The sequence below is a fragment of the Psammomys obesus genome, unplaced genomic scaffold (assembly GCF_907164565.1).
Source record: "Psammomys obesus unplaced genomic scaffold, mPsaObe1.curated_primary_1811, whole genome shotgun sequence".
NCBI lineage: Eukaryota > Metazoa > Chordata > Mammalia > Rodentia > Muridae > Psammomys > Psammomys obesus.
In genome coordinates, this window is record NW_026596256.1 from 17,568,202 (window position 1) to 17,594,390 (window position 26,189).

The window sequence follows — 26,189 nt, forward strand, 5'->3', positions numbered from 1 at the left end:
TCCTTCCTTCCTTCCTTCCTTCCTTCCTTCCTTCCTTCCTTCCTTCCTTCCTTCCTTCCTTCCTTCCTTCCTTCCTTCCTTGTGTGTGTTCTGAGAACAGGTCAATTTTGTGTGTCTTCTCTCATACCCCACCGCACGTTTTGAGACAAGGTCTCTTACTGAACCTGGAGTTCACCATTTTGGCTAGATTGGCTAAGCAACAAGCTCTCGGGATCCACCTGTCTCTGCCCCGCCTCCCCCTAAGCATTTGCTACTGTGCCCACCTTTTCCTGAGGAAGCTAGGGATTGGAAGGTGGGTTAAAGCAATCATTTTTCACACTGAGCCATCTCCTCAGCAATGCAGCACTTAATTTTTTATATTATCAGAGACATGGATGTGGTTTAAGTCTTTGTAATTAATGGCACAACCTCATACCATATCTGTGTAAAGCATGTTTATTGGTTTCTGTTCATTAGGTATCTTGCTTTAAGGTTTGGGGGTTACTGTAATGTCTCTGTGCACTACAGAAAGTTACAACCTTGCTTAATATCTCTCTGGGAACTGCTTTTCCATACTGCCAAGACACCATCAGCAACCAGCTCCCCCACAGCACAAATAATGCTCCCCCACTGACAGGACGGTGAATATTAGAAGTCAGATTGGAAACCCAAGTCTTCAGTGGAAGGTTAACAAGGAACCCAGGAGTTTGTGATGGATGAGAGGCAAGGGAGAACCTTAAAAGACCATAGAGCAATTAATGGATTTTCTCAATGCATTCATAATGAATGGGTGGATCTATCTGTGCCCCGGAGACTAAGAAGCAAGCCATGGTAAGTGAACACAGGCATTGCTTTTAAGCAACCAAGTTACTCCAATTACATTGTGTAACCTTGTACTTGGGAGTGAGGTACTTAAAGGAGAGTCAGCAGCAATGCTGCCAAGTAGTTGGTACAGAGTATTTTGTGGCTTTACTAACTCCAGTGTGTCTAATTTTTATTAATAAGAACAAAAGCTAAATACCACAAAACATGTTCTAGAAGCCCGATTATTAACTGATGTCATTGGACAACATAGTGTGTACCGAATCGCTAATTTCAAACTAGTTCTTTGTCTTGTTTTATCGGGACTCAAATCAGACTCCAGAGGAGCTTATGAACGAAGGACGAATGGCTGAGAGAGAGAGAAAGTTCAGAATTCAACTGTAGTGAGAGTATTCACTGCTATTTACAGTACACAAAATTCAGACGTTTGTTCAAATTCATTGTTGTGTGGCTGTCCAAAGAAAGTTATTTACTTCGAAACCATAAAAGGCGAAAGTATATTCATATGGAAATAGATAGGAAGAGGGTTTAGAATGGTGGGGGGATGCCACGCTGTGTGTTTTCCTTCCGATGTCTCATCATCATTGGTCTAGAGACAGGGCGAATGTCTCTGTGTACTTTGGGAAGTCCTAAAATGGAGAGACGGGCTTCCGGGCCCGGGCTTAGGGTTGTGCTTCTTGGCATGTGCTCTTTGTTTCTGCCTTATTAAAAATAAAAGTCTGTTACCCTGTAATGACAGAAAGGGGAGGGGGCAGCTTCCACATGGCTTTCCACTTCAGTGTTATCACTGCCAAAGGCTGCCAAGTTGGTTTTAGAAGTAAAACATGAACAAAACTACACAAGTAAATGGCTTTAAAGTCATCAGAAGTTTCTCCAAAGAGTCATTAAAAGTACAGCTGTTTGTACAACAGCATAATTTGTGGTAGTCAAATGGAAGCTGTCCATCTGTTATCAAATATGCACAACTCTTCCCTGATGAGTGTGTTCGTGAGAGTGTGTGTGTGAGTGTGTGTGTGTGTGTGTGTGTGTGTGTGTGTGTAGGAGGGCAAAGTGCATGTGTATGGGAGGAAGGCAGGGGAGGAGGCCAGGGTGTATGAGTGTGTATGTGTGTGTTGGTATATGTGTGTGTGTGTGTGTGTGTATCTGTGTCTCTCTCTGTGTATGTGTATATGTCTGTGGGTGGGTGGGAAGGCAGGCCTCACGTCCCTGTCCACACCTTCACTGCAGACTTTACCCTCCAGCACTATCAGTAGTTACATTTCTACCAGAAGCCACCATGCCTGTGGTGATTTGTTAGAGCAGCCCCAAGAAATAAATACAGATATCCTTGGGGACAGTGGGACCTTGTCACACACGAGTCCCCCCTTTGAGCAGAGGCAACATTTCTCAGTGCCAGTGGAATGGGCTCTGGCTGGAACTGGGGCTTATATCATCCGTATGAAGATGAATACATTGAGACCTAACAGCTAGCTCTCGGTGACCGTGTGTGGAGCCGGGAGAGGCTGGAGGATGTGGTGAGCACACAGGTGAGTTTTGGGTCTTGTTTGGGTTGAACTGCAGCCTCGTGTGTGTATGGGTGTGTGTGTGTGTGTGTGTGTGTGTGTGTGTGTGTGACTCACTCTGAGTAAATAAGCCATTCCCTCCCTAAGTTTCTTTGGCTGGTGACATAACATGGCCACATCTGCTGGGAAGATTAGAAAGAATGAAGTGCTTTGAGCAGAAAGGTTAAGCCGTATTAGCTAGTATCATACCTACTCTATACTAGAATGCTCTCACGACCAGGCAGAGAATGAAAGGAGCTGGCACCACCTTTTAGCAGTGTGAAGTCCTTCACAGGCATCAGCTCCCTTCCCAAGATGAAGGACCCAAGGCTCCAGGATTGATGCATTGCTTATTCAGGAGTCCAGCCAGAACTGGTCCTGGGTTTTGGCCTGGGATACTGAAGTACGAGAGCTCCTGTCACAACACTCTGCCTCCTACGGTAATTAATGCTATCTGAACATCTGAAAAGGAAGTCTGAAACTGAAGAAGCCTATACTCATTACCAATAACTTAAATTAATTGTGAAGTTTCTTAAAAGTATTTTGAAATAAAGAAACTGCTGCCAGCTACTCCAGAACTACAAATCTCCTGAAACATTGCTGCAGACAGGAAACTTAAGAAGGCTGCAGGTGTTTACAAGACACATGGATAGGTATCTTTCACCCACAGTTTAATGTGAACTTTTGTAGGAATTTGAATAGGAGCAGACAGGCTAGGCTTCCTTTTCTTCCTAATGATAATAATAATAATTATTATTATTAAATAAAAATAAATAAATTTAAAACCTAAATTAAAATGAATGCCCTTCTGTGAACATCGAACATATTTACTTTCACTGTGAATATGTTTATTTTGGAAGACAGTGTCTTCATTTTTCCATATTTGTTATTTTAATTTATCCCACCTGGTTAGCTAAAGGTTTTATTAAAAAGCATTCTTCTCATACCAAAGTCCTTCCAGGATAAACTAGTGCCTCATATAAATTAAAGATGAAGGACACAGAAACAGAAGCAGTCTTCAACCAGAGACCCATAAATAAGGCAGGAGCTAGTGCTAGGTACTGTGCCCTTGGCCCTTACCCAGCCACTGGGTTTTTCTAGGTCAGGGGTTTGTAGACTCCAGTGAAGGGTTGATGGAGGGTGACATCTGCGTAACCCTTACAATGCATGCAAACATTTTACAGATGGAACATTTTGCTGGGTACACCCGAAGGTATCCCTAATGTCTCAGCCACCAATCACTGTTTCGAGATGTGGTAAAGCTACTGCCACAGTTTCCACCTTTGTCTTATCTCTGATGTCAATGCAATGTTTGTATGTTATAAATGTTGATAGGTTTGGTATAAATGTTTGGTATGTTATAAATTTCATTTTAGTAAAGATGTAATGTTGCCATGAGAGCCCAAGATGTGAGCAGAGAAACTTACCTGTCCAGGGGGATCCAGGCCTGGAGCTCAGCTGTACCTCTCCTCTACCCAGTCTGATGTAGATGATGTCTCTTCCCTGGGCTCTATTTCTTCATCTGGGAAATAAAGACTTCAGAGATAAAGCCAGAAGATGCCTTCAAACTTTAAAACAATTCTATGCCCTGTGAAATGGCATTCAAACATTCTGACTCTTTTCCATGGATTCTAGAATATATTGTGAAAAGCAAGGCATGTGCTAAGTTATTTTAAAAATTATTTTTGGGGAAAGTCATAGTTTAAGAACATGCCACTGGCTGGAAGCTTTGAGCTGTATCCTGAGAACTAGACAGTGCCACAGGTACTAGGGTTGACCGTGTAGGACAATGGATGACTCTTCCCCAACTTATACTAAAGCAGCTTGCTCTGATCTGTTCTAAGGCTGGAGTTCTGCATACATTTGTTTGTTTGTTTGTGAGAAATGTTTTTTGATTTTTGATTTCAAATAATGTGTTAATATCATGTAGAGAGTAAGGAGAGGAAAAGGAAATTATTTTTAATCTTTGAGTTTAAAAATCTGCGCTTGGGCATGGTGGTAGACTGAGTGTGATAAATAAATAATTCAATATTCTTATATCTCTACAAAGTACGACACCACGGTTGAATAAACTGGGCGGTGGCTCTTCTAGCTCTTAGAAATGGCCATGACAGTCATCTGAGTATGTCCACAAGGTCTAGAAAATCTCAGGATAGGAAGGAGTTAGTGGTATGGTCCTCGAACAGCTGATGTTAACCGATGCTACAAGCTGCCACAGAGAAACTTTAGAACTGCATCTCAGAAAACAACAGACAGTGAGAGCTGTGCATAGCAGAAGGGGTGGGGCTGGAGGCATGGTTAGTAACAGCACTTGCCTAGCATGCAAAATACGTATAAAAATAATAATTAAAAAAACCCAAAGGGGAATGGGTTTCTCGGTGAGATGCTGAGGACTCTATTAGAAAAAATTGGTTCAAGCAGAGACTGCACAATGCTTTCTGCAGGCTGCCATGAGCTGGGAGGAAGGACTGAAGGTGAGGTTGCAATAGTGGGCATGGTGCCACATGCCTCCAATCTCAGCATCTGAAAGCTGGAGGTTTGAGTCATTCATGGCTGAGTCATGAGCTCGAGGTCAGCTGTCTCAGAGAACCACAAGGGAGAAGACGGAGACAAGAGTTAACAAAATCTCACTAAGCCTAAGGCCCAATCTCTAAAGTAGAGCAAATGTCATAGGAGAATATATTAATTTGTTAGTAGGTCGTGAATCCTGAACTGTTTTGTCATGTTTTAGGGCATGTTCTAGCACCTTCCTAAAGCTGAGAGCCGTAAATAAGTTCCTCACGTTGTGATGAACCCAATCATAAAATTATTTGGTTGCTACTTCATACCTGTAATTTTGCTACTGTTGTGGATTGTGATGTAAATGCGTGTTGGGCAGCATATTTGCTATGCAAGCCCAAGGGGTCCCGACTTACACGTTGAGGACCCCTGCTCCAGCAGTTGCTAGCCCTTTCTGAGCATCTTCTCCATGGATAATCTGTATGATTTGTGACCCCTGCATATTGTAGAGATTAACCCACATAACCTAATGGAGAGTATCTCGTCACTTCTGGTGCACATAATGACAAATTTATCCCAGTTATTACTTGTTCCTCACGTTTTCTATGTTATTTTCCTCCTCTCCTTTCTGCTCACTCTCTTGAACCGTTCAGAGACAGGGCAGCTAGGTGGGTAAGGGGACGGCTTGGTGAAGTGGGGATTCACCAGCAGCAAGGCTCAGGGACAACAGTGCAGAGGTCTGTGTACAGCCTGGTCTGTGTGCTCCTCAGAGGAGGAAACGGTAGAACAGCTCCGCCCTCTGCCTTCCTTTTGTCCTAAATTATAATCTGACTTTTCTGCCAGCCAAATCCAGAGTGAGGACAACCTGACTGCTTTCTGTTGTTGTTAGTTTAGACTTTTAGGCAATGAAATAATTTATTAAGACATGCAGGCTCCCTGGGTGTGGTGGTATAAGCCTTGACACGCCTTTAATCCCAACCCTTAAGTGGCAGAAGCTGGTGGATCTCTGTGAGTTAGAGGCCAGTTTAATCTACATATAGTGAGCTTTAGGCCAGCCAGGAAGAACTACAACATGATGAGACCCTGTCTCAAAAAAAAAAAAAAGTTTAGTGTTTTAAAGTTTTATAAAGAGATAGGATTTATCTGTATCAGTCCTGACTGTTCTGAAACTCACTCTGTAGACCAGGCTGGCTTCAACCTCCCAAAGATCCACCTGTCTCTGCCTCCAGTGATCACACCTCTGCTGGGATCACAGGTGTGTGACACCACTGCCCTGCTTTTGCTATTGCTGCTGTTAAATAAAATAAGTTAAAATAAGTAAGTACATGATGGCTGAGCCTTCTCAGCATGGGATATGCTGTTTGCGGCTTTATCTTTCATCTCTGCCTCATCCGACCAGTACCAGAGCTACCCTCAAACAACCAAACTCATGTTTCAATTGTTGAGTTAAAAAGTGAGTAGTTTGCTATTCTTACCCAGAACAAATGCACACAATGCTGTTCCTCAGGCATCCACCCGATGCCTGTGGGAATGAAGCCGCACCCCCACACACACACTCCACACCGACTGCACATCAAATTCTAGGCGTCGTGCTCCCCTTCTGTTACCACTTTCTGCTTTTCCTCCTAAAACTCCAGTTTATATTCTGTAGCATCAGCTGCTCAAAGTTAAGACTCTTTCCAAGAACTCCCCCTTATTAGAATGGATTCCTAAGTAATTGTGTAAACGGGAGACAAATAGACTGCAGCTAATCAAACTGATGTGTTCGAGTGGAGGGGCAACATGGCGCGGTCTCAGAGTGTAACAAGTTGTCATGCCGATGGACACAGATGTCAAGAGGGTTACATAACCTGCTTGTGAGACAATCCATTAAAGCTTCACAAGGAAGAGTGGTTTAACATGTGTCATTCACAAGGTCTGCGGCAACTGGACAATCACTGTCTGTAGCAGGGAGTTTAATGACTGGTAGTGACTATCAAATTTAGAATTTGAGACGTGTTTGTAAGAAGTTAAATTTTTATACATATTATGATACTAATAGATTGCACATCTTTCTATCTCTACATATATCTTCGCTATGGACACACACATGTACTGATAGTATATAGTTTGGATATGCTGGCTGTCAATCTAAAAGTCACAGATTAATTTATATGAGTTTTGCGAAGGGGATTATTTATGAATGTTTCTTAGTATATATCATTGCTAAATACTGTGAATGATTTTTATTTCTAAATTTTATGCTCATTATGTTTATGGCCGACATGTACATATTTAAAAGTTTTTAGATGAAAGAAATGCGGCAGAGAGCACATGTAAACGTTTCAGAAAAATGTCATTTTATCATCTAAATGGGCTAAAGACGTACAAATCTCCATCATGTGACAGCTTCTCCTTCAGTTGTGTATTACTTAAAATAGTCAGGCAATCAGGCCAGCATTCCTACCTCAATATTACAAACACTGATTTTTGTGTACAAGGTCAGGTTTAGAGAAGGCAGATGGTGTCTAGTTTAGCAAGTTCGTAACTTTAAGGGAAACATTGTTGTGCTGTGGCTTTGCAAATAGTCCTGGGTTCTAAAACTTCTTTTCCTTTTTAGTGACAATCTTGGGTACGTAGGGCAAGCTAGTCTCATACTCACCATCCTGTGTCAGCCTTTGAGCTGAAATCATAGATTTGGATCACAGAAAATTTTCTTTGTCAACGATTTTGATGACTGTAAAACCTGCACTAGCTGTGAAAAAATATAATGCTGAAATGTTACAATAAGAATTTCAGAGTAGCCAAGAAACAGAGGTTCACATAATTACCATATTAGTTTTACATTGTCTACTCTTCCATATTTTTCTATGTATTTTTTTTTTCCTTTCAAACCCACTTATGAATGTGTGTTCTGGTTGGTTTTGTCAACTTGACACAAACTTGGAAGAGGGAACTTGAACTGAGAAAACGCCTCCATCAGATTGGTCTATAGACAAGTGTATGGGGACATTGTCTAGACTGGTGAATGATGTATGAGGGTCCACCTCACCGGTGGCTGTGCTGCCCCTGGGCTGGAGGTCTTAGGTGTTATAAGAAAGCACGCTGAACAAGCCATGAGGAGGAAGCCAGTAAACATCACCCCCTCCATGGCCTCAGCTTTGGTTCTCGCCCCTAGGTTCCTGCCCTGGCTTCCTTCAGCGGACTGTGACCCAGCTATGTAATGCAAAACAAACAAACAAACAAAAAACAAAACCCTTTCCTCCCAAGTTGCTTTTGGCTGTGGCGTTTTATCACAGAAATAGAAACTCCAGCTAAGGCAAAATTCAATTATTTTTTTAATCTTGATTTTTTTTTTCAATTCATTTTACCCAAAGGATTTTTTTAAAAAATTTAATACTATGTAGATCTGAAAGTCACTTCTTTACTGATTACATAGAACTAAATTTTAAGTTAACATAGATTTGTTCAATTCATAGCACAAATGTTTATTGAGTTATTTGTGTGAACCTAGCACTGTTTGGCGTGCTGCGAATTCTCCCGGAGGGTGGCAGAGGACAAACATGTGATTTATGAAATAAATCCATAGTATTTTAATTTGTGTATGGATTTCTTTTGTGGTGCCAGCGCTCTAACCTATGGTTTTGTGCATGCCATTCTACCTCAGAGCTAACCTTTTCATCCCTTATTTTTGGTATCTTTGCTCTCTAGTGTCAGACAAGTCAGACAAGTAGTGTCACACACACTGTGTGTGTGTGTTAGCTCAGGTGTGGAAGTCAGAGAACAATTTGCAGGAATGGGTTCCCTTCATCCTGCACATGGTTCCCAGGATTGTATTCAGGCTTGGTGGCAAGTGCCTTTACTTGCTGAGCCACCTCACTGGCCCATGCTTTTCATGCTTTTTGCCACAGCGCCATTCTGCCTATCAGTTCTGCGATCCCAGGACCATCAGAGGCTCCCGACAGTAATTAAAACATTTCTTTGTAAGATGTAAGATTCTCTATGGATTCTCCCGTCAGAGAAGAGCCCAAGGGTATTCTATTCTGCCAGAAAAGGTAATTATTAGAGTATCTAGATTTTCTTTGATTGGTCCAGTTAGCTCTCTTTTCGGTTCATTTAAAGTGTTATAGCTTGATGTGGCACTATTATAGTGATTGACTAAAGGTTTGATAGACCGCCAAAAGATTATCAGGTTTGCAAAAGATGCCAAAAAGACAATTTTGTTCCCCAAGGTACAGATAAAGCTCAGTTTTAAATAGTATTTATTTTCCTTCCTTCCTTCCTTCCCTCCCTCCTTCCTTCCTTCCTTCCTTCCTTCCTTCCTTCCTTCCTTCCTTCCTTTCTTTCTTTCTTTCTTTCTTTCTTTCTTTCTTTCTTTCTTTCTTTCTTTCTTCCTTTCTACATCAGTGAACATTCACTGGCACTGGGCGTGGTGTTCTGTGAGGCACAGACATTATCAGAACTGGTGCTTTACTGCTGTGTGAACAGCCACAGAGGGAGTACAAACCAGAAAATTTGCTTTGTATATATCATCTTGTGTCTTTTCCTTCTCGCTTTTCCTGGTCCTTTTCATCTTCTTGTTCAATGTGCTACTTCCATTTCTTTCCAAATTTACTTTTAAATATTTTCGCTGATCCTGGCATCAGCCTGATTGCTCCAGCTTGGCATTACTGACAGCCTTTGATCTTACAATGGTGCTGAAAAGAGCAGGATCATAGCGCTGAAATAGCATATTCCCAGCCTGAAAGCTCTTTAGTTTGATAATAGCAGTAGATACTTACTGAGCAATTTATATTACACAATTTTGCTAAGTCCTTTGCAGGTAAGACCTTACAGGTTTCACTTATCAACACTGCAAGGGTAGCAGTGTTCCTGTGCTCACTTTATGGAAATGGAGCTATTAGGAAATTTAAAAATTGACCCAGTTTTATTTATTTATTTTTTTAAATTGCAGGGCACATACTCTGAACTGCTCTGCAATATTGTCTTGCTATATAAAGAACTTTGCCCACATCCCAGCAAACCATCCATTTGTTGGCTCATTCAGCCATCCACCCACCCACTCATCCTTCCATCCATCCATCCATCTATCCATCCATCTTACCTATTTCAAACAAGATGTAAGAAGGGCATAAAGTTCATTAAGACTGACATGGTTCCTGTTTCCAGGCCATGTCCTGAGAGGAGGGACAATCAGGCAAGTGTCTCCCATCCCTGTGGTAAATGTTAGGACTGGGAAATAAACCAGGGCATAGGAGGGGGTGAATAAAGGCTGTCAGAACCTGGTTGGGAGGCCTGCGCCTTCTTGAAAATTTTATCCATCTTCTTCATCCATTTTGTAGCAAATGGAGTATTGGGTTTGGGATATAGTTCAATTGGCAAGGTGCTTGCTTAGCATCATTGAAGTCCTATGTTCAGTTTCTAGTAACACACACACACACACACACACACACACACACAAAGCCGTCTAGGAAAAAAAAAGATTCGAATGAAGTCTTCTATTGTCTTGTTTTTCCTCCATAATTAGAATACAATAGTTGCTTAATTAAAACATGTTAAGTAAATGAGAATTATAATGTCCCATTATAATAGCTCTTTTTTTAAAAAACAAACTGTGTCTATTCTACTCTTAGCAATTTTACACATAAATGTTCCCTTTGACTTATAAAATCCTACCCCTGCTCCTTTTAAACCAAAACTGAAAAAGCTCTATTCCAGAAACATTGCTACACCTACTGTATATTATTAGAACAAGGCTTCCTCGGGTACCTTTGAAAGCAGGTACCTGTGTAGAGATTCCAGAACCGTGGGTGGCTTCTCCTCTTCTCTCCCACAGCTGACCTGTGGGATTTCATGCTCTGCTTGCCCTGTGTAGTTCTGAAAGAGGCACCCTTTCATTGCCTCCCCGGGATGGCTTTCAATGTTTTCTTCCCTTCAAACTCTCTTCTACTCTCTAAATGGTCCTATTTTTGAGGAACCAAATCTGCATTATTTATACACAACCCCTCAGGACACTGAACAGAAAGGGCCAGAAAGAAACTGACAGGCCAGGCGGATGATGTCCTTGAGTGAAAATTTTTGTTATAAGACACTGTTTGGGGAAGGAATATCCAGTTTTCTTTAAGGGTGTAGCTCCAGGTAGGTTGATCACCGTACCCATGGATCCATTGAGTATATTGGCAGCACAAACTGGACTCAGTGTATCATAAGGAAGGGGCTGGGGGGCGTAGCTCTGGGGAGACTTAAGAGGAAGAGTGGGAAATTGAATATGATTAAAATACATTGTAGGCATGTATGAAATTCTCACAAAATTAACAAAATCTTATTTTAAAAGACACGGCTTTATTAATAGTTCAGTTGTAATTCTACAGGTGTTGGATTGTATCTTCCTTGTACCTACTTGGTATCATGGGGGATAATTTTCCTTTAGGAAACAATAGGATACGTAGGTAGAAAAACAATGCTGGTGGGTGAAACCAATGTAAAGGGAAAATAAAACAACTCACCATGAAAACAGAACCTTATCTGAAGTTGGAAATCCTTGTAGTTCCTTCTGGGCAGGTTTGTGCATGCTTTTTATAGTCCAGAGTTACACAATCTTTCTTTCTAGTTTGAGCCCACAGTTTAAAACTGTCCCCATCCCCTTTTTATTTTCCCCAAGAGCTCTTATCTCTTTATATATTTATACTAACCTCTTATTTTTGTTATTAATGTCTGAAGTGTCCACCAGAATATAAACACCTTAAAGGCGAGATATTTTGTCTCTGTGTTTATTACTTATCTGAGGCCTCAGAGTGTACTGGTACAGTACAGATGTGTAGTAAGTGTCTGCTGAATATATGTAAAATCAATCCTGAATGAAAGTGATATATAAAAGTAATGATCAAGCCAGACATTGTGGTGCAGATCTATAATCCTAGCACTTGGTATAGCCTTGGACAGGGGTATTATGAGTTTGAGGCCAGCCTAAGTTATATAGAAATATATGCTGCCCTTCCTTTCCTCCCACACCCTTCCCTAAGAATGAAGATACATGATCAACTTACCCTACATGTGTTTAATGTATGGACAAATGATTTAATATTAAAATCATTCTTTATCACAGATGGGGAGACTGCTCAGTTTGTGAAAGAGCAGCCATGAGAACCTGAGTTAAATATGCAGAATCCAAGCTCCCCCCTCCCAAAAAATAGGGGTGGTGGTGATGGTGCATGCTTTTAATCATAGCAGTGGGAGGTTCAAGACAGGTAGATTCCCTGGTGTTCCCTGGCTGGCCAGCCTATCTATATGGCAAGTTCCATGTAAGTGAATGATGCTGCCTCAAGGTGTGTGTGGGGGGAGGGGGGCTCCCCTGTGGAATGACATCCCAGGTTGTCCCCTGACAACTTAGGTTGTACCTCTATGTATACAGACACACAGACAGACACACAATATTTTTCCAATGGAAGTCTTCTAACTGGACAAAATATGACACTAAATATGGCAGTTAAAGATTGCATGGAAGGAAGGGCACTAGATGGGAGAGGAGGTGGGGACAGGAACAGGAGGGATCAGGTGGGGAGAGGATGGAGGGAGATAGTACTGGGAGAGACAATTAGAATGGAGTGGGACATCTCCATGATGAGCTAGAAACCTAGGGCAATGGAATCTATGAGGATGACCCTAGCTAAGGCTCCTAGAATGGGGCTATGGAGCCTGAACTGGCCATCATTTCCTGTAACCAAGATAAGACTTCCCTGGGGTACCATCTCAACCAAAAGTCCTTCTACTAATAATTTGTCCTGCCTGTTCAGGAGTAAAGATGGAGCAGAAATGTCCATCCATCCATTGAGGGAAAATCTTACCAATGATTGGTCCAGCTTGAGACTTTTGCCATGAGAGAGAGCCAACCCCTGATACCATTAATAATATTCTGCTATGCTTTCAGACAGGAGGCTAGCAAAACTGTCATTAGAGAGGCTTCACCTCTGACAGAAACGGATGGAAACAAATGCAGAGACCCACAGCCAAACAAATCCTGTAGGAGAGTGGGAGCAAGGATTCAAGGAGCCAGAGAGGTCAAGGGCACCACAAGAAAACACACAGACTCAACTAACCTGGGTCCATAGGCTCTCAGAGACTGAACAACCAACCAGAGAGCATGCATGGGACAGACCCAGGCTCTCTGCACATACGTGACAACAAAGTTATGTAGCAGGATCTTCAAGCAGGACTCCTAACAGCGGGAGCTATCTCCAACCCTTTTGCCTGACTTTGGACCCCTTTCTCCTCACTGGGCTGCCTAGTCTAGCCTCAGTAGGAGAAGACAAGCCTAGTCCTCCTGCAAGTTGATGTGCCAAGACTGATATCCATGGGAGGCCTCCCCTTTTCTTAGGCGAAAAGGAGGAGGTGTTGATAGGGGGAAGGGGAGGGGAGGAGGGAGAGGAAGCTGAAATTGGGATGTAAAGTAATTAAATAAATAACAACGACGATAATGATGGTGGTGGTGTGGTGATGATGATGACAGGTAGAATCTCCTTCCATCAGCTTGGCACACTCTTAAAAATATGTACATGAAAGGACAAGGCTGTATAGTCGAAAAGAAACTCATGGGGTCTTCCCAAAGCAGGGGGACTTTAATCCATACAGCTTAGGGCACAGTTTGGCTCAGGGCGCTCATAAGTGTCCTGGCAACCCATGCTGCTGCTTTCTTCCCCACAGGATTCCAAGACTTTATACTCAGTCTCAACAAAGCATTCCCCCCCCCCCCCCCCCCCGGCCCCATCCCATGGTCCTTAGCACAGACAGGCTCAGGAAGCTGTGGGAACTCAAAACACAAGAGACAAATGGAGGAATGAATTAATTATTTAGGAGCCTGTGCGCTGGGGATTGGCAGAGTTACAGTCGACGCTTTCTAGCAAGAACCTATCAGTGTGCTGTCAGGACTGCAGTAGCTGCTTCCCAGCTCTTCCAGGCCTCTGGCTTTCAGTTCCTGTCTAGAGTACTTGCTTTAAGCTGAGTTAGAAATCCACTTTCTGCTGGGATCCAGGTACCTTCCTCTCTAAGCCAGGGTGGGACATAGTAAATTTAAATTATCCTCAATAGCTGATAAAGACTAGATTTACCTGAAAGCAAGAAGGATAACTAGTCCCACCAGGTCCTGGGTTGATATAATGGATGGTGAGTCCAAACAGATTCTGTATTGGAAGTAAATCCCCTATGAGGAGGATTTAATGGCACCTGATTTATTTCTGAATAGAAAAAAAGCTCGGGCAGGTATGCAAACTTACGTAAGGCATACAGCTGTGCAACTCCTGTACCATCCTTAATTATTTCATACATTTCCATATGGCCACTGGGCAAAAACCAAAAAAACAAACAAACAAACAACAACAACAAAAAACTCTTCATACTGGTTTAGTGACACAAAGGAAATTACGAACTCAAAAGTTTTAAATTCATTTGTTCCTTTAATGCTTCACGTAATTTTTTTTTCTGGTTCTAGGGCTTGAACCCAGGGTTCTGTACCCAGTAGACAAATGTTCTAAGATTGAGCCACTCCTTTAGTCCTTTGTATCTTTTTTTTTAAGATTTATTTATTTTTATGTGATGTGTGTTTTGTCTGCATGTATCTATGTGCATCACATGTGTGTCTGGTGTCTACAGAGACCAAAACAGGGCATCTGATTCCCTGGAACTGGAGTTACAGACAGTTCTGAGTCCCCGGGTAGGAGCTGCGACTGAAACCTGGGTCCTCTGGAAGAGCAGCCAGTGCTCTTGAGTGCCAAGCCGTCTTTTCAGCCTCTTCTTCCTCCTCCTCCTCCTTCTTCCTTTTGAGTCAGAGTGTCTCTGTATAGTCCTGGCTGTCCTGGAACTCAGAGATCCACCTGCCTCTGCTTCCTAAATGCTGGGATCAAAGGTGTGCACCACCACTACCCAGTTTGCCCTTTGTGTCTTAAGATAGTGTCCTGCTAAATTTTTTTCTGGTGGATCCCCAAATTTGCAGTTCTTTTTCATCAGCTTCCCACACGCTGGGGTTACAGGTGAGAGCCACAGCACCTGCTTGCTTTGGGTAGGCTCTTAATAACACGCCTCACTGAGCTGTAATTCATATATCATTCAATTAACCTAGTTTAAATATATGGTTCTGTGCTCTTCAGTAGTGCAATATCCATATCTACAAACCATTCCCATGGTCTAAAATTTTACTGTCTCCCAAAGACACTCTATCCTTAACAGTCACTTTCCATCTCTCCCCACCTCATCTCCCACCGCAGCCCTCAGCAACAGCTGATCTGGTTTATGTCTCTATAGAGTTGCTGGTCTGAGCTGTGTTATGTAAAGGGGATCACACAACGTGTGCTCTTGTTTCACTTAACCTCATCTTTCCAGCGTTCAGAAGCATGTTGAACAATATCCCCTGTTCTGCCCCAGGCTTTACTCACCATTCAATAGACACTAGCCTTGTCTCTGGAGGTTTTGTTTGTTTTTCCCCATTACTCGTGCTACTGTGATGAAGATTTGAGTATTGGTTCTTTTGTGGACATAAACTTTCAGTTCTCCAGAATATATGTCCAAGAGCGTAATTGTTGTATTTGGTAACTCTAGGTATAACTTTCTGAGGAATTAGCAAACTATTTTTTCACTACATCATTTTTTACATTCTAATTGGTACTGCATGACAGATCTAACTATTCCTCTTCCTTCTCACTCCACTCGTGGGGCTAGGAATCAAACCCAGGGTCTTGAGTACACCTAGGCAAGTATTTTGTCATTGAGTTGTGCTCTCAGCCCCAGCTATTCTGCATTGTCCTCTAACCCCCAGGTTATTTACTTGAGCATGGCCTGGGCTGGAATGTCAATATGGATCATTTTGTTTACAGCCATTGTGGTTGGTGTGAAGTGATATTTCATTATAATGTCAATTTTCCTAATAAGTAAAGACAAACACCTTTCTATGCACATCGTTTTTTGGAGAAATGTCTACTCAAACCTTTGCCCTCTTTAAAATGGAGCTGTTTGTCTTTCTGTGATTGAGCCTTTCATCTTTGGCCATGCATGCATGCATGGGTACACATCTATTGGCTAGAGGAAGAATGACTTCTCTCTTGGTTCATCTCCAAAGAAAGCTTCTGTAACACAAAGCAGAGAGACGAGGAAGGTGGTGGCTGGTTCTCCTTCGAATAGGCTGTAGCTATGGGCTGGATCCTAGGCTGAGAGGGAACTCTGTGTATTACCTGCTGTGAAGCACCAGCCAGCCAGAGTAGACCACCACCAGCGGGAGTTGGGCCGGGAGATGAACTGTGTTCTTACTGTGTTGCAGATTATTCTGCACAAACACCTCTTCGTTGGCTGTGTTCCCTTGGGTTAATATCCGTATTGTTCTGTAAGGGGTGTGTTCACAGACATAATTCTAGAAGCTGAGTCTTATTTGGATGACTTGCTCATGTGTGTTTGTGTGTGGGGTCGTGTATGTGTCCATCACTGTGCAGGGGCGTGCAAGTCAGAAGTCCATATTTGGTGTCTTTTTCTGTGGTTCTATATTTTACTTTTCCAGAATGGTCTCTCATTGAGCCAGGAGCCTGCACATTTGGCTAGAATGACTAGCAGGAGAACACTCCAGGATTCTCCTGTCTCTACCTCCTAATTCTGGGATTGCAGGCACATTCTGCTGTGCCTTTTTAGATAGGTGCTAGGAATTTGAATTTGGCCTCCCCCTCTGCCCCCCCCCCTCGCTTGCATGTACTTTATTCTTTGAACCATCCTTTCAGCCCCAAACCCTATTTGGATAACTTGAGATGAAAACTCTGCTTCTTGTGCATTTAGCTGCAAAAGTTTACACTGTCTTTGTTAGATAAAATTGTTTGCTCATGGACTTATAAAGGATAATTTTTATTTTAACTTATACACAGTAGGGAGTTGAAGACTGGTTGAATTTCTGCTTGACACATAGTAAAATTCTAAATATCTGTGCATTTGCCTTAACTAGCCACTTTTAATTTATTACAATTAAATGGTTGTTTAGAAAGGTTTGAAAATAAGGTTGTCTGTCTAACACGAAAGTTTGCTGTTCCAAGTCAGCATTTCTCAACCTGTGGGCCGCAGCCCCTTTGCGAAACCCAGAAGGGCCTTTTCGTAGGGGTTGTTGAAAACCATCTGCATATCACATATTCGCATTATGATCCATAACAGTAGCAAAATTGCAGTTATGAAATAGCAACAAAAATAATTTTCTGGTTGGGGGTCACCACAACACGAGGAGCTGTATTAAAGGGCTGCAGCTTCAGAAAGGTCGAGAACCAGGGGCCCAAGCAATCCGTGTACAAAGTCATCACAACAGCGAAAAATCACGAAAATGATGGCGACAGCAAGAAGCACAGGAATAAATCAGATGTGAAAAATCAAGTGATTAAGCTTTTTCCAGTTTTCTGTACCTACCATTTTAAAAGTTCTCCAGCAAAAAAAATGGCTGCGTATCTTCATATCTTTTGATTCAGAATAACTACCACTGCCATAAAGCCTTTTACAAAAGCGAACATCCCAATTCCCGGAAGCATTTATTTGGACTTTGGGGGCTCAAGTTTAGATTTAACCATTCCTCAAATTCTGTACTGGAGCATGGGCTGGGCTGCTGTGTAGGATGACAACCAGTTGAATGCCCTCCCGGCTGAAACAAGTCAGGACTAACGCTCGGATCTAGACGCCTCCCCATCTATTCTGCTCCCCGTGGACGCTCTCACACACATTCCTCCACGGGCTGGCGATTTTGACTGCCACGACAATCGCGTAAGCATCCTTGAGAAAACACTTGAGAAAGTACTGAAACACATTCTTTGCTGGACCTGTCTTACCTGCCGACTCAGTGCGCCACTACCTCACCGATAGGCAAAAAAAAGGAGAGGAGCAGGGAACTAGATAACTATTACCACTTAGAGAAGGAAGGGAAGCACATCCCAAGGTATTTCCCTGAGTATTAACAAGCTACACAAAGATAATAAAAGTGATTTAAAGTAATTTTCTTCTGGCTAGAAAAGTTCCAATAATAAAGCTTGGCTTCTGTAGAGTGAAACATCTTAGTTTCCAAAATAGTAAATGACAAGAGGACCCATTCAATTCTTAAAGTTGTAATGTGGTTAAATAATAAGCAGATACATTGCATTAAAGTTCAGTCTAGGCCCCCCACGAAGGCAGAAACTGTGTTATGAAAGCTTCTTTGGATTGGACGTATAGGTATTTTGGAAGATGCTTACCTCCTGCCTTTGAGTGAGCTTGGATGCTCTGGCTTCTCCCCAGCAGCTGTTAGCTTGCCACTGCGTTGGGCGCAGCCTAGGCTCCCAGAGTTAGGTGTTCGGGCCCCGCCCTCCGCACTACTGCTAAAACTCCAGTTCTGCCAAACTGATTCCGGTGATTAATAATTGACAAAAGGAAAACACTCTTACGCAAACTTGTGTCCAACCGCAGGTCTTGCAACGACTCCTTCCAGAGAGAAGGAGAGAATGCGGGCTGCACCACTCCCCTCCCCCTTCGCTCTAAGGTCCCAACTTCCAATGCGCTGACAGTCAGTCCTGGGAGACGAGGCTGTGAGGCTGTCCTCCGAGGAATGCAACCCAGTGACTTCTACATTTTTTAAATTCGCTTTTCTGTAGCTCGTTCGCACTTCTCCGGAGATTCGTCTTTCCGGAGGGGGCGCTTTCCCCGACGCTGGGGAGAGGGGCTGAGCAGGGGCTCCGAGGAGACCGAGGTGGCGCTGTCACCTCCGATTGCTGCAGTAAAACCCGGAGTCTAGGCAGAAATGGGAGGGGGGATGGGTGTCACCCTCCCCCTCTCTTCGGCGGGGAGCTTCGATTCTACCAAGGGGGCACGTATTTCGGTGGTGGTGCAGACGATAACAGGGCGTGGGTGGGAAGAGATAGAGAGGGAAAGGGAAGGGGGAAGGAGAAGGAGGAGGAGGAGGAGGAGGCGGCGGCAGCGACCGCAGATAAACAGGCGGTGCAAAGGTGAGCACTCGAGGGCTTTAACCAATGCTCAGGGGAAGCCTGTCAGCATCCATCAGCCTGCAGACCTGATGAGGGTGAAGGGGCCCCGGTGTACGCTGAACAAGGCTGCAGTCTGAAACTCAGCGTCCGGCTGCAAAGTGAGCCCTGGGGTCGCGCCCGGGTAGTGGTCCTCCCACCGACCGTTTGTCAAAAGGCAAAAGAAGAAAATAAACCACTTAAGCACTGGCAGCTAATTGTGGTGCCCTGGAACCTGGAAAACTACCCTCCCCTTCCCAAACGGTCACCTTCTCCCGAGTAGCAGGGAGGTTAAGGTTGAAAAGCTACCCCCACCCTTCCCTAGGGCAAAGAGGTAGGAGAATCGTGCCTGGGGAACTTGTGTGGGCTCACTCACAAGTGCAGGGAATTCATTTGCAGACGACTACGGCCGGAGGGCAAATTGGGAAAGGGGGTCGGCAGGCTGCTGGGTGCCGCAGAGCCGCGCAGAGCCGCTCCTGGGCAGGCTGCCCTGAGCGCAGCATCTTCGCTGGAAACCCGCAGCCAGCCAGACCGTAATCGATCTTCTTTATCCGGGGCAATGCTTGCATTTGACTCCGTGGCTGGGTGCTAAGGGCGCAGAGGGTCTGGAGGCTCCTCATCCTGCATATCCAGTCGAGACTGTTTTCTGTCCAAGATCCCGGGGCGTCCGGGGACGGAAGCCTCTCGATTGATGAACGTTTGGGCAGCGTCTGCCATTCAGCTTCCACTCCAGGAGGGGGAGGCATCCTAGGCTGCACTGAGCTGATTGTGCTGAAGCGCGAATTTGAGCTACTGGCAGCTTTCTGTTCTTCCTCACGACACACTTTGAGCAGGATGGGAGCTCCAGCGCTACGCAGAGGGAGCCTCCCGCTATTGGGCGGCGGTATCTCCATGCAGGAGGCAGGGTGTCCCCCAAATCTGAGGGTGGTTGGGGGCTGGGAACGAGCCCGTGGAACACAAGCCCGTGCTTGCTGTTGCTCTCCGCGGTCTTTCTTTTCAGCTCGTGTATATAGTTCTTCTATCTCTTAATCACGTTGGTTGGTCACATTCCTTTTCTCTTGGCTTCTCCTGAGACACCTTCCAATGTTTTCCGGGCAGACACGATCACTTTAGAGGCGCAAGAGAAGCTCTGAGAAATAACTGTTTGAGGGATTACCAATATTCTTCCTATTCGTTTCTCCCACTAGATTGTGACATCGCCTCCACGGCACTGTGCATAGGGGGAAAAAGAGATGTAGCTCCTCCTGCCAAAAGCTTGTGAAACGGGCACCTTTTGCAACCACTTTCCATAGAAGTTGGAGGAAACTCACGCCCGCCGCTGGCAGGAGAGTCCAGGCCACTATATATGATACTTTAAAAACGGGCACACAGGCACGTCGTCATGGTTATCTGGACATTTCCCAAGAAGAGAAAATATCGTCTATGTGTGCCATATGAACACAGCCCTGAGTCACAGGATAAAGGTCGTCACAGCTTAAAGGCAGAAAGCCATTCAAACTATATCACACTTTGAAATAGAATAAGTATAAAATTAGCAAAATAGAATTTATATTTGGAGATCTAAAGCTGTTTTAAATCTGGATTAAACTGTCTGGAGCAGTAGTGCATTCCTGTAAAGCTAGCATTCAGAGGTAGAGGCAGGACAGTTAGGAGTTCACCGTCATCTTCAGGCACGTGGTGAGTTCAAGGTCAGCCTCGGCTACATGAGACACAGTTCCCCCAAGCCCCAACCAAACAAACAACAATAATAAACTAAATGCAGATCAAATACAAATGGAAAAAAATCACAAACTTTTAAAATATTATTTTACTTGTACAAACTGAAATGGTCCAGGATGGTAATATTTGATACAGATGTGCAGTTTGTAAAGATAATCAGGATAGTTAACACTTCCATCTCCTTAACTTAAAGATCTTTTACTAATATGAAATAATTGTAAATATTTGTGGGGTACAGTGTGTTAAGAAATAGTAAGCCTTGGGACGGAAGAAATGGTCCCATCTGATGGGTACATGCTGTGCTAGATGATATTTAAAATTGACCACCCTAGGCACCAACCCTAAGGAGTCAGCTAAGTGCAGACATAAAGTGTATGTTTCCTGAAGCTTCCAGATCTGACCGTGGTGCTGTGGTGAGAACAGCAAGGACTTCTTTGAAACAAACCAGCTATAGGTTCAAGTACCCATCTTTCTAGGAACCAGATCTGTGGTCTGAACAAACCATTCCAGCATCTCTTCTAGCTTCCCAGTTACTCAGTTATGAAGCAGGAGTGATGCTGGCTTCACAGGGCTTTTCTGAGGATGAAATCAAACACCTTTAAAAAGGCTGCACACACCTGATATTGCCTCCAGTCCGTGATTCTAGTTTCTCAGATATGCATATGCTTAGGCTGAGAGGCCTTTTAGCAGAGAAAAATCCCCAACCCTTAAATCTTCTAGAACCTAGTATTAGAATAAAGATCACATTGATAATAAGAGGCAGAAGTTTGTTCTGAAAATTAAAAAGAAATAATTCCATTAATAGGCCAGTGTGGATATCCTTATCAGTCATTAGCAAATGACTCATTTGAAAAGAGATTTGTCCTCTGTCTTAGTTTGGGTTTTTACTGCTGTGTAGAGACAAAATGACCACGGCAACATTTTAATTTTTTTTAATTTATTTTTGCCTCATACAATACATTCTGACAATATATCCCCACCACAGCCTCCCCTCCTTTCACACCTCCCAGCACCCCCGACTCCAGACCTCCTCTCTCCTCCAGATACACTCCTGTTTTCCTTCAGATAAGATCAGACCTCCCAGTGATATGAGCCAAACACGGCATAACAAGATACAATAAAATTAAACACAAACCTCTCATAACAAGGCTGGATGAGGTAACCTAGTAAGAGGAAAAGGGTCTCAGGAGTGTAAAAAGTCAGAGACACCCCAACTCCCACTGTCAGGAGTCTCAGAAAAACTTCAAGCTAAACAGCCACACATATATGCAGAGGACCTAGCAAAGACCTGTGCAGGCTCCATGATTGTTGGTTCCCTCTCTCTGAGCCAGTATGAGCCCTGCTGAGCTGATTCTCTGGGCCTTGTTCTCCTGGTGACCTTGACCCTCTGGTCTCCCCTTCCTTCCATGGGGTTTCCTTGAGCACCTAATGTTTGGGTGTGGGTCTCTGCACCTGTTCCCAGAAGCTGCTGGAGGAAACCTCTTTTGGTTAGTCCTGTTTGGTTCTGCCCTAAGTATCTGACCTATCCAGCTTCTGATTTCTGGACATCCAGGCAGTGTCAGGCATGGGCTCCCTCTCATGGTGTGGGCCTCAAGTTAGATCAGTCATTGGTTGCCCGCTCTCGCAAGCTCTGAGCTACCATTGTCCAAGCACATCTTTCAGGCAGGACAAGTGTGGGTTAAGGTTTTGTGGCTGGGTGGGTGTCTCAGTCCCACCACTGGGAGTCTTGCCTTGTTATAGAAGATGGCCAATTCAAATTCCATATCTTCTGTTGCTATGAGACCTCCCTAGGTTCACCCTCATAGGATCCAGGAAGTTTCCACCCCGTGCTTGGTTTCATATCACCTCCTAAATGCTTCCATATTCCAGTTATTCACTCCCTGTATTCTCTTCCTGTCTTTCTTCACTCCCCAGCCTGATCCCTTCCATTCCCATGCCCACCTGCTCCTGCTCACCCACAAAATCTATTCTACTGACCCTTCCTATGTGTCCCCAATACAGCCCTTCTCGTTACTCAGCCTCCCCGGGCCTGTGGATTGTAGAGTGAGGATCTTTACTGCTAATATCCACTTATGAGTGCATAGCATATTTGGCTTTTTGGGTCTGGGTTGCCTTGCTCAGGATTATTTTTCCAGTTCCATCCATATGGCTGCAAATTTCATGATGTCACAGCTGAGTAAATATACCATTTCTTACATAAATAAAAGGTGTGTAAATATACCACATTTTCTTTATCTATTCTTCAGTGTAGGGACATCTAAGTTGTTTCCAGCTCCAGGCTATTATGAATAGAGACTTCACAAACAGTTGAGCAAGTCTCCCTGTGGTAGGATGGAGTATCTTTTGGGTATATGCCCAGGAGTAGGATAGCTGGGTCTTGAGGTGTTGTTTCCCTGATTTCTTTCTGTTTGTCATTTGTATCTGAGGGCTACTATTTTGTTTTTGTTTTTTAGTTAATCTTGTATCCAGCTACTTTGCAGAAGGTGTTTATCAGCTGTAGGAGGTCCCTGCTAAAATTTTTGTGACTGCATATGAATCCTATCATATCATCTGTGAATAGAGATATTCTGACTTCTTCCTTTCCAATTTGTATTCCCTTGGTCTCCTTTAGTTGTCTTATTGCTTAAGCTAGAACCTCAATTCAGAACTATATTGAATAGATACAAAGAGAGTAGACAGCTTTGTCTTGTTTCTGATTTTAGTGATTTGTTTTTGAGTTTCTCTTAATTTGATGTTAGCTATCAGCTTGCTGTAAATTGACTTTATTATGTTTAGGTATGTGCCTTGTATCCCTGATCTTGCCAAGACTTTTATTATGAAGGGGTGTTGAATTTTCTCAAAGGCTTTTTCAGTTTGTTTATATGGTGGATTACATTGACAGATTTTCATTTGTTGAACCATCTCTGGAATGAAGCCTGCTTGATCATGGTGGATGATGTTTTTGATGTGTTCTTGGATTTGGTTTGTGAGTATTTTTGCATCAGTGTTCATGAGGGCAATTTGTCTGTAATTCTCTTTTTTGTGGAATCTTTGTGTGGCTTTGGTAGTAGGATAGCTGTAGCCTCATAAAATAATTATGGCAATGTTCCTTCTTTTTCTACTTTGTGGACTAATTGGAGGACTATTAGTGTTAGCTCTTCTTTGAAAGTCTGGTAGAATTCTGTGTTAAAACTGTCTGGTTCTGGGCTTTTGTTGTTGTTGGGAGAATTTTAATGACTGCCTCTATTCCCTAAAGGATTATAGGTCTATTTAAGTTGTGTATATGATCTTGATTTAACTTGCTAAGTAGTATCTATTGAGAAAATTATCCACTCCTTTTAGATTTTTCCACCTTCTGGAATATAGGTTTTAAAAACTGGACCTAATAGGTTTCTCTGCTGATGAAACAAACCAATTCAAGCCAAATTAAAAGAAAAAAAAAAGAGGCAGAATTACTGGGGGCAGCTCTTGGACAAGTTCACCAGACCCAAGAAATGGGACCAGGGAAAACCCCATGCAGACAGGTGTCGGGAGCCACTCCCGCCATTACAAGATGGCGCCGGTTTCCTGCTTCCTGGTTCTTCTTGCCAGCATTGTTTTGCGATCTGCGCATGCGCCGCCTTATGCTAATGTAGGCTTGTGTGGTCCTCCATTTGGAGACCACATGCTAATTGGGTTTTGTGTGGAGCACCAATTACAGACGAACAAGTCACCCTGCTGGCTACTTAAGCAGAACGCACACAGGGTTCGGGGTCCTTCTCCATCTGCTGTTAAGAGCCTCACAATAAAGTTGCTGCTGGACAAATCCGTTGTTGCTGCGTCGTCCTTATCGGCGAGGGCTGCGCGCGACAGACAGGGAGAGGGGTTGAGGAGAGAAAGTGAGAGCAAAATTCGTGGACTGTGTAGGAAAGAGCCTCTTGGAGAGGGGAAGCCCAGCCCCTGGGCTTGAAAGTTCAGGGTAGAGATCTGGGTATGCCAGTCACACCTTGTAACAGGTAGGAATGGAGGATTCTGGGAGAACTGGAAGGCCAGGTCAGCTTTAATATGTTAAATAGGCACCTCAGTTGCTTGTCCAGGGTCTGACTCCCAACACTATTGATTCTTAGGATTTTGTGTGTGTGTCTGTTGTTATGTCCCCCTTTTCGTTTCTCAGATTTTGTTAATTTGCATAGTCTCTTTTTGTCTTTTAGTTAGTTTGGATCAGGGTTTGCCTATTTTGTTAATTTTTCTAAGAGAACCAACTCTTTGTTTCATCGATTCTTTGTTCTCTTTCTATTTTATTGATTTTACCCCTAAGCTTGATTCTTTCCTGCTGTCTGCTCCTCTGGGGTGTGCTTGCTTCTTTCTGTTCTAGAGCTTTCAGGTGTGCTCATGGCAACTCTTTAGAGGAAAACATTTAATTAGTCATTATCATGATGGTGGGAAACAGCTCGTAGGCAGAGGTGGTACTGCGAAGGTAGCTGAGATTTCTACATCCAGATCTGCAGCCCACATTCACAGACACTGAGTAATTATGTGCTTCTGTTGCAACCAACTGGCTTCTGTCTTTCATTTATGTTGTTGTTCTGAGTAGTCCCTAATGTTTTATAATTTCTCCATGTGACCACACCTAATTGAAACTTTTAACAGTGTATGAAGTGGTGCTCATGGTCCTTCCTGGCAATCTAAAATCATTTGCATTATACATATGCTTCGAAGCAGTTTACCAAATGGTTTGGAGGTCAGACTAAATTATATTCAGACGTCATTTTAATATTTTGTTTATGTTGAACAATTATAGATATATTAATTATATCATTATATTACAGTATACTAATAATAACATATTACAGTAATATACTGGTATACACTATAATATACTAGTATTTATTGCAGTATTAGTCTTTATCACTCCTCTCTTGAGACAGGATTTTATGTAGCTAAAGCTGGTCTTGAACTCCTGATCTTCCTCCATACACCAACCAAATGCTGGGATTACAGGCATATACCCACATGCCTATTGCCATTCATTTATTCTAGAAAAATTATCTGTCCACCGTTTACGTACCGGACATATTTCTAAATTCTTTGATAAAGTATAACTATCATAGTTTTCATGGAAACTTAGGACATGAAAACATCCCGAGCATGAGAAAACTGCTTCCCCATCCAGATGAAAGCATTTGATTAAATCAATGTAAAAGCTGAACGTAGGGTAGCAAGGTTGTAGAGCAGAAAAACAAGTATTTTTCTACTTTGGCACGGGTTCTTCTTTTAATGTATTCAGAATACATTTTTGTGTCTGGATTTACCCTATATATTAAGTTTCCATTTCATCTCATACATTCCTTAATGCTTGGGCAACTTGAGAGGATTTGTGGTTGAAGTTTTGAAGCTCGGAGAGACAGATGGAACATTTTGTCACTAATTCAAAATCTCTTTTCAAGAATTGATACATTGAAGAAATGGCCTTAAAATACTGATCTTAGCAACAAAAAGTGTTACAATCATATTTTCCGCCTCAATAGTTCTTCTTTCTTGGAACAGATATCAACATTTTATTGTCGATGGGTCTGAAAGGAATAACATCTCTGATTAGTAAAGTAGCACACGCATGAAAACATTAGAAATATTTTCAAATGTGAATAATAATCACTTAAAACTTTACCAACCAGAAAAACAACCACTGTTGATGATCAAA

At 43.0% G+C, this 26,189-nt stretch overlaps 1 protein-coding gene across 1 annotated transcript in view; it reads right to left on the minus strand.

Moving 5' to 3' along the window:
- Sptssb (serine palmitoyltransferase small subunit B) overlaps positions 1 to 19,118 on the minus strand; it is a 30,827-nt gene extending 11,709 nt beyond the window's left edge. The window contains exons 1-2 of the mRNA XM_055596850.1: positions 18,050 to 19,118; positions 3,770 to 3,864 (exon numbers count right to left, since the gene is read on the minus strand). The gene's annotated coding sequence lies outside the window, so the exon portion shown is untranslated. The remainder of the gene's footprint in view (positions 1 to 3,769; positions 3,865 to 18,049) is intronic.
- Between the last annotated feature and the right edge of the window lie 7,071 nt (positions 19,119 to 26,189).